The 8,149-nt window shown below is 43.0% G+C and overlaps 1 protein-coding gene across 3 annotated transcripts in view; it reads left to right on the top strand.

The window, feature by feature from the left end:
• The first annotated feature begins 792 nt into the window (after positions 1 to 792).
• The window catches only part of DDR2 (discoidin domain receptor tyrosine kinase 2), a 169,236-nt gene continuing 161,879 nt past the window's right edge, over positions 793 to 8,149 (top strand). The window contains exon 1 of one of the 3 annotated variants that reach the window (XM_053606316.1): positions 793 to 1,048. The gene's annotated coding sequence lies outside the window, so the exon portion shown is untranslated. Of the gene's footprint in view, positions 1,058 to 1,357; positions 1,559 to 8,149 lie in introns of those variants that run through there. The other 2 variants (XM_053606318.1, XM_053606315.1) reach the window with 2 other exon arrangements.

The following is an 8,149-nucleotide window of genomic DNA, read 5'->3' as shown; positions in this document are numbered from 1 at the left end:
GTTCTAGTTTTTTCTCTTAAGTTTTGTTTGCTGCCTTTAATCATCTCTGTGGCTGTTCTCTGAAGAGTGCCCGTGTTCTCCACGTCTCCCTGTTGTGTGGGAAGCACAAATACTAAGGCTGTTTTCTGGCTCTCAAGCTGGTGCTGAGCTTACGAGCCTTTTACGGACTTAACCCTGACAGTTTGCCTCTTAATTTTATAGCCACCCCAGTTAGGGATTTCTCTGTCCCTTACAAAGCTTCTCCTGCTCCAAACTCGCTATGGGAATGTCCCTCCATGATCCCTTTCCAGCTTCCCCTTCCTGTTTGCTCACCTCCTTTGGTCATCTTGGAGGCTGTGCAATCCCAGTAACCACAAGCAGAGAAGAGTAGAGACAGCTCCAAAGCCAGAGGAAACAGGTCTGCTTAGGAGAAGGCAGGCCAAGTCTTCTCGCCCTCCTGTTTGCCATCTACCTTGCTCATGGACCTCCCACCCCTGAGGCCCTGACTGCCCTGCGTCCCCCATAGGCACAGTGAATCAGGACCTCCAGAGCAGCCCAGCCTCTGCTTGGTCAGGAGTGACCCCGGCTCTGAAGGGTTAAGCCTGGAGCCCTGACAGACGGAGAGGATTATCAGTTATCATTTGGAGAGCCCAGCAAGGCTTCCTTCCCTGTCCCCTGCATGCCCCTTTCACGTGATCTCTGGCCATAGCTACGGGAAGGAAGGGGGGCGGGGAAAGGAAAAAAAGTTTACAAAATAATTTAGAAAGTCCTTGTAAATACTTGTGTTTTCATTTAGCAGCACGAATCCTCAGAGGCAGCAGCCAACTGAGAGTTGAGTGGAAAAGAAAATAGCAATCCTGGACGCTGGAACTGTCCATTTTTTTTTTTTTTTGGCAGGGGAAGGGATTAAATAAAATCTTTTTGGGGAGGGCTCAGCTCTGGGCTTTCATGGCCAAAATACTAAAGATCAACTCCATGTGTGTGACCCAACTGTCCTGGAAGCTTCAAATGGGAAGAGACTGCAAACTTTAAGTTGTGCCTTTAGCTGCAGCCAAGAAAAAAAAGTGAGGTGGGGGGAGTCACGAGATGGGGACCGAGTCTCAGATGGGGGTGGTGGTGCGTGGGGGTGCACACTGGTGGGGGATAAGGCAAAAGGGAGCTATGTCTTTAAGTCTGTCCTATGGTTATACATATTTTTTTTTCTTCTATGAATGGGTTTTGCTGTAAATTATAGCTTTGCCCGTGGTCCCTTGGGTCAAAAGAAATAGTCTCTAAACAGAAAACAGCTCTGATTGGTGATTTTCCTTCTTCCCTCCCAACCCCCTTCCTAATTGAAACCAAATGTGCAATATATTGGATGCTGGGATCCCTGGCCCTCTCCCAGGAATCCTCAGAATGTGAGGTTTCTCTCAAAGGCGTCTTGCATCAGCCTGTGGATGTACTGCCTACCACCGGACTCCTTCCCCGGCAAAGTGGAAAAAGAAGCATTTCACTACAAATTCTTCTTTTGGGGTTGGGGGAACGCAGTGGATTATAGCTCTGTTTGCTTCTTTCCAAAACTGTGCACCCCTGGATGAAAGTAAGTTATGTGGGTCTTTTTTCCTTCATTTTTTTTTTTTTTCCTGTTTCGAAAACGAAAGCTTGAAATGGATTTCTTTGGTGTCTCAGGAGAAGTTTTAGGGAGACAGAAGGGGGTTTCAACTCAGGGAAGGAAGGGAAGGGAACTGGGTACCAGACTCAAGAAATCAGATCCCACCTTTGGGGGACAGTCTGGATTTACGTTATGGAGGGAAGAACTCAGAGCACTAATAACCAAAGAAGGATGAAACAAAGTAAATGAGCCCACAGCAGCCGCGAGATACAATAAACAGAGTTAGCAGAGTTGAAATTGTTGGCAGGCAAGACGGGCCGATAGCAGAGCTAGTGTCAGGATGGAGACGCGGGAGCAGGGCAGCTAAGGTTTGGGGCGTTTCTTAGTGGTGGTTAAGGGCGCTGAGTTTTGGAGACAATGTAGATGAAACGCTTTCTGCTTTTCAGGGCAGTTGCTGATTTAATTGGGAGTGGGATGCCTCTGGATGAGGGGTGGCCCCGAGGTTTGGGGTGTCTGGGCGTGAGGCCGGGTGTATGGAGGGTTTTCCAGTTGGTGACGATGAAATACAGTTTCCTAGACTTGTCTCTTTGCTGGCTCTGGATGTTTCTCCTTTGTTATCAAATGACTTGATAACAGTTCTCCTTGGGAGGGACCTCTGGATCCTGGCCCAGGTTCAGGAGTCTCATCCAAAGAGAAAGAGAATTTTTCCAAGCGGCTAAACCTCCCAGGCCAGCAGCCATTTGAGGCGAGCGCTCTTGCTGCTCAAGCCAGTGGCAGCTCAGCACCATTTTGCCTTGTGCATCTCTGCAGAGGAAACCGGGTTAGAGTCCGGAACAGGCCCCGGACAGCCATCCAACCCCCGCATCCCACAGATGTCAAAAACGACAGTAAGGGGACTAACGTGTTCAGGGTCTCACCGCGCAGCGGTAGCAGGACTAAGAATGAGATCAAGGTTCTCTCCGTGGCTAATCCAGTGTTTTTCCCACTCCATACCTCTACTTTCATGTTCCATTTAAAAGTTATTCTGGCTAAGACAATAGGGACAGTTTGATTAACAAGTTACCTCAGGACATTAGTGTGCACAACATAAGAGTGAAATGGTGGCTCATCAGCTCATGGTATCTGTGGTTATATTTGGGGACGTGTGTGTAAAAAGAGAGTGACATTTGAATACTCGCTGTGCACCAGGCATCCTGCTCAGAGCGTTACACGTGTGATTGGATTCGATTCTCACAGCTCTATGAAGCCCTATTTCAATCCTATAGCTGGGAATACTGAGGCTTAGAGAAGTGAAATGAGTTGTATAGAAAATACAGTGGATACATTAGAAAATCAAGCTAGTCTGACTCTAAGACCTATGCTCAGAATCACTATTCGATGATACCTCCCCACCCACCTCTCAGTCCCCTGCTCCAGGCTCACTTAGTTACTTTTGGAGTCAAAGTCTGCATTTCACTCGGTGACCAGGAGGTGAAGGTGTGGTTTAGGGGAGCAGTGTGGATTCTCCCTTGGAGGCCACTTCTGTGCTGGGATGAGCATTTACCAGATGCAGGCTAATTTCTGGATGCTTGCTGTGTACTTACCTTTGTTATGCAAAGAGCTTGGGGTTTGGAGTCAGAAGACCTGGATAAGTTCTTTTACTACTCAGCAAAGTTGCTTTACCTTTCTGCACCTTGTCTTCTGGGTTTATTAACCAGGAATAATAGCAATGCTTTTCAGTATTATTGTTGCAAGTGATACTGGACACGAATGTGTTCTGAAAGCTATGCAAGGCTTAACTATGTCACCTCTTACGATAGATATGGTGGCTAAACACCACTAGGTAATGCGACAGTGTCTGCCATGCTGGGTCTAGCCGTTGGTGCTGGTGCCAGCCAGCGAAGGGCTATTGGGTTTGGCTGTGTGTGAAACTCTGAAATGGGGGCGTCAGTTTTAGATCTCTCCTCCTTTGCATGGAAGCAGTCCCTCCTCCTGGGGAACACTCACACATGTTCTATCTGAAACTTTCTCTGGTGGGCTGCTTTGTCCATGATTCTTCACCCCATGCAGCAGAGTCTGAAGGACACTATGCTGGTTTAAGCACCTCCCTGTGTGGGTATAGTCAAGACCAGTCCACTGGTTTCTTCTCTAAGGAGACTGACATTTGAGGATCTCATATCTAGCTGAGGACAGATCCTTGACACCCTTCTTGTCATTGGTGGACATCTTCCCTCTCATCTTTTACCAACCTACCCCAATCTGTGTCAGTGTCAGGAGGTGTGCTGCTACCCTGGGGTGGGGGCAAGAGCCAACTTGCAGTGGGGAGATGCCCCCCCTTCTGGCTAAGACCCATTTGCTTTATAAACCCCAAAGCTAAGGGAGGTAGGGAAGGCATTTCCAGAGTGCCTCTTACTTCAAATCCTTAACTGTGTCCATGTCTACACTCAGAGTGGGAATGGGGGCCCATGGAGCCTCCCCACCTCCCGTTCCCCTTCGCCTCTCTGTGAACTCACTGTCTTCTTCCCTTCTTCCATAGTCACTCCCCAGGCGTGGAGTCCAATGAATTCTTTGTCCCATGTAATGAGTTGAGTTGAAACCTTTCCATGTATTTGTGTTTTTAGAAGACACACTATAAAAACGAGAGTGGCCACCCCCCATTATATTAACGTCATACCACTTTAAGCTGCCATTAGCCCTCAGACATCCTTCTCGAGTTCCTTTGCACGATCCTCTCAGGCACTTCACGTGCAGGCCAGGCCCTCGAGACGCACACCCGTCTCTCAGGCATCCAGAAAGCAAACACCTGTCTAAAAACGGACTTCCACAGACATGCTGGCACTCTCCCACCAGCTCCCAGAAACAGTGACCTGTCCGCAGCACAGACATACTAGATTCTTTATACCTTTTTCCCTGTCTGAAGCTATCAATGTACGAACAATGACTACTCAGTCCAGAAATGTGCCCAACATCTGTGGGCATTCCAGAGCTTCTCTGAATTCAGCAACTGTTTGTAATGAGGACTGCTTCCCAGTAAATTAGGAAGTAAAGGTAGACTTTAGGGATTTCCAGACCAATGAATCAGAATATCTAAGGATGGGGATTTGGGAGTCACTACTTTGAAGTGTTCCGCAAGGTTCAGTGCCTCTGCTGATAAATCTCCAAGCATGTTGCTTTAGGCAATTCAATTCTATTCCATTTTACTAATCTTATTCAACAAGTGTTAATTTTCACTGTGTTTAAGAATTTTTAATAACATAGCCTAATAAAGGAAATGGTATCTCCAGATACCAGTTTAGGGATATTCACTGGAATACCAGTTACCTAATGGCTAAAGCAATAGGCCTTTTAATTGTATCTGTATTCATTTAAGTACATTAAGACTCAGTCTGCGTTAATCATATATAATTTGGCTGAAAAGAATTCTCTTATTTTGATTTCTGTCCTTACTGTTTTGCATAAAGCTATTGATGTCTCCTAATTTTGTAATTCTCCAAGCAAAGGAGGATCTTGGCATTTGGCAAATTATATATTTATTAACTGGAATCTCACTTTGGCTTTTAAGAGCTGACGAAGGTCAGTTTTGAGTCAACCCAAGAATTATGAAGGCCTGGGAGGGTAATGAAAGGCAGAGAAGTTCTAAACATGAACTTAGACTTCCTCCGCAGCTCCTGGGTTCAGCTGGGCTTCTTCTGAACATTGGGCATTGCCTGGAATGGAGCCACTTATTTGATCTGCTTGTGGCTTATGTTTTTTGTTTTTGTGTTGTTGTTGTTTTGTTTTTGTATTTGTGTTGTTGTTTGTCGCCCTTGATATAGAGTGCTGTGGCATCACAGCTCACAGCAACCTCCAACTCTTGGGCTTAAGCGATTGTCTTGCCTCAGCCTCCTCCCAAGTAGCTGGGACTATAGGCATCTGCCATAATGCCTGGCTATGTTTTTTGCAGTTGTCATTGTTGTTTAGCTGGCCCAGGCCGGTTTTGAACCCGCCAGTCTCAGTGGATGTGGCTAGCGCCATAACCATTGTTCTATGGGTGATCTTGGTGAGATCACTAAGAAATCTTTGGGGAGCACTTTGGACCTGCCGCTCAGAGGTTAATGCTGCCTGGCGCTCTGCAGTGTGAGTGAGAGGGAGAGGCCGAGTAATGAATAGAACTTCATATGCAGAATGTGGGGAGAGAAGAACATACAGTGAAGTTTCTGGATTTTTGACTCCAGAGGAGTCTTTTAACTTCATTTGGCCTTAATTTCCTCATCTGTCTCCCTCATGAATTTTGACCCCTTTTCTTCGGGTTAGAGAGGATAATCTATAAGAAGCTAGAAAGCACCAGATGGTAGGTGGGGATGCCTCGGGGCTTACTTCATAGGTAGCTAATCCACCAAACTTTGGTGTAATGCAAGATTATCCCTAGGATCTTAATGGCGTGGGCAGCCAAAATAAATCAAGATGGGAGATGGATTAAAAATGAGGACAAATATCCAGTGGGATTTATTTTTTTTGCCTTTTTTTCTTTTTTAATTTTGAATGCTTATGAATTTGTAAGGCATCAGACAATAAAAATCTCAGCAAACTCTTGTATCTAAGATAGTTTCTTGCTGATTTTTTTCTTTCAAATGGTGCCGATTTTCTAAAAATCACAGGATGTACTTTTTATCCACTATGAATTTTATACCACCCTAGTGGACTCTGTCATAATTTTGTTCTTTTGAATTCATTATTCATTCTACAGCAAATAATTATCAGGTGCATACTGTCTTCCAGGCATTGGTTTAGGTTTTAGTGATTAATAAGACCAACCAGCTTATGGGCACTTATGAGCATTCATTGCTTTAGACAATCATTAGTTCAGAATTAGTGATGTATAATATGAATTTGACTGGTCAAACTTGATGTAGAAAATTGGTATCCAGGTTTGGGCTAATGAGATTTTGCTTTAAAAAGTTTGTTGAACTGTAATGAAGAAATCGTTCTTGTATGGTAATTGTCAGTAGAGCTAAGTGTTGCATACAAAATAAAACTCCAAATTTTAATTCTTTTTTATAATTTTTAAAAATTAATAGATTTTACATTTTACATAACCTTTAACTATATAGAAGAATTGAAAACAGAATTTTCTCTACCAGTTGCACATGATTTCCCTATTATTATCATCTTATATTAGTATTATATTTTATTTGCTATTAATTACTCAATATGCATTTATTAAATATCCATTGTATACCCTCTACTAGGTATTTTGGAGGTAGAAAAGAATAAAGCATATATTTGCCTCTTAAATTGTTTATAATATTGTATACCCACAGTGTGGGGTCTCTAATTCATTAAAAATTTTTGCTGTGAACTAAGCGCATACCTAATTCAGTGCTAGGACTTAGTATAACCTGTGGACATAGTGGACATCCAATAAATATCTGCTGAACACATGAACAAATAAAAATGAGGGCTCTAGAAATACAAATCGTAATCCTTGTCCTTAGGAACTTTGGAGACAATAGACATATATAATAGTAAATAGAGAAAATTTCAAAAATACGCAAATATTACTAAATCTCTGATAAGGGAAATGTCAGTACAGACAGGTATAAAGTCATCATCAATAGTTCCATCTTCTTGATTGGGATTGTATTCTTTATCATCACAGTAGTCTTTGTTGCCATGGTCTTCATCATTATCATCATAATTACAGCTATCATTCTATGTCTAAATCTGAGCATTTAAAAACAAACTCCCACATCCCCCTGGTAAGGTTGGAGAAGTGGTGCGTGTGTGTGCAGGTGATAATGGCCATTTTAAAGTGCTAGCACAACAATACATGCCACTTGCATGGCTCACCAGAGATAAAATAAATTACTATTTGCACTTCGTAGGAGAAAAATCACACCCTAAAAGTCCTCATGGGAACCATAACAAAATGTCTTGCCATGCTATAACTCTCAGAGGCATATCAAAGTTAGTGGGCTGGTGAAGGTTTCAAAGGCTGCTGGCAGTTGTCCTTTAGGAGGTATCCTCTTGAAATTCAGGGGGACAAATTGATCTAAAGAAGAGCTTAGTGGGAGTTGAATTCACTCAAGCATAGCTACCTGTTTCTCAGGCACATGCACTTCTACTTTTAGCATGTATATATTATGCAGAGTTTTAACATTGAAATAAAAATGCAAAAGTATTTTATCAAAGGAATTTAAAAATAAATGCTAATATCAGTCAAAATCTTAGAAAACTAATGTGTGGATATTGGCAAATTGATCCTGGTGTTTATATGGAGAGGCAAAAGACCAGACTACCCAACTCAAAATTGAAGGAGAAGAGCAAAGCCAGAGCCTTGGCTCTATTTGACTCTAAGACTTACAAAGTTCTGGCAATCAACACAGCATGGTATTGGTGAAAAAACAGAACGAAGAAATAGAATGGAGACTATAAATAGGCCCACATACATACAGTTAACTCATCTTTGACAAAGGAGCAAAAGCAATACAATGGGTAAAACCCATTTGTATTTTGAACAAATGGTGTTGGAACAACTGGACATCTACAAGCAAAAATAATTTAAACATGGACTTCACATGCCTCCCCCAAATTAAAATAGATCACAGACCTAAATGAAAA

Source organism: Nycticebus coucang, chromosome 10, assembly GCF_027406575.1.
Source record: "Nycticebus coucang isolate mNycCou1 chromosome 10, mNycCou1.pri, whole genome shotgun sequence".
Classification (NCBI taxonomy): Eukaryota; Metazoa; Chordata; class Mammalia; order Primates; family Lorisidae; genus Nycticebus; species Nycticebus coucang.
This window is presented reverse-complemented; position numbering and strand designations above follow the sequence as displayed.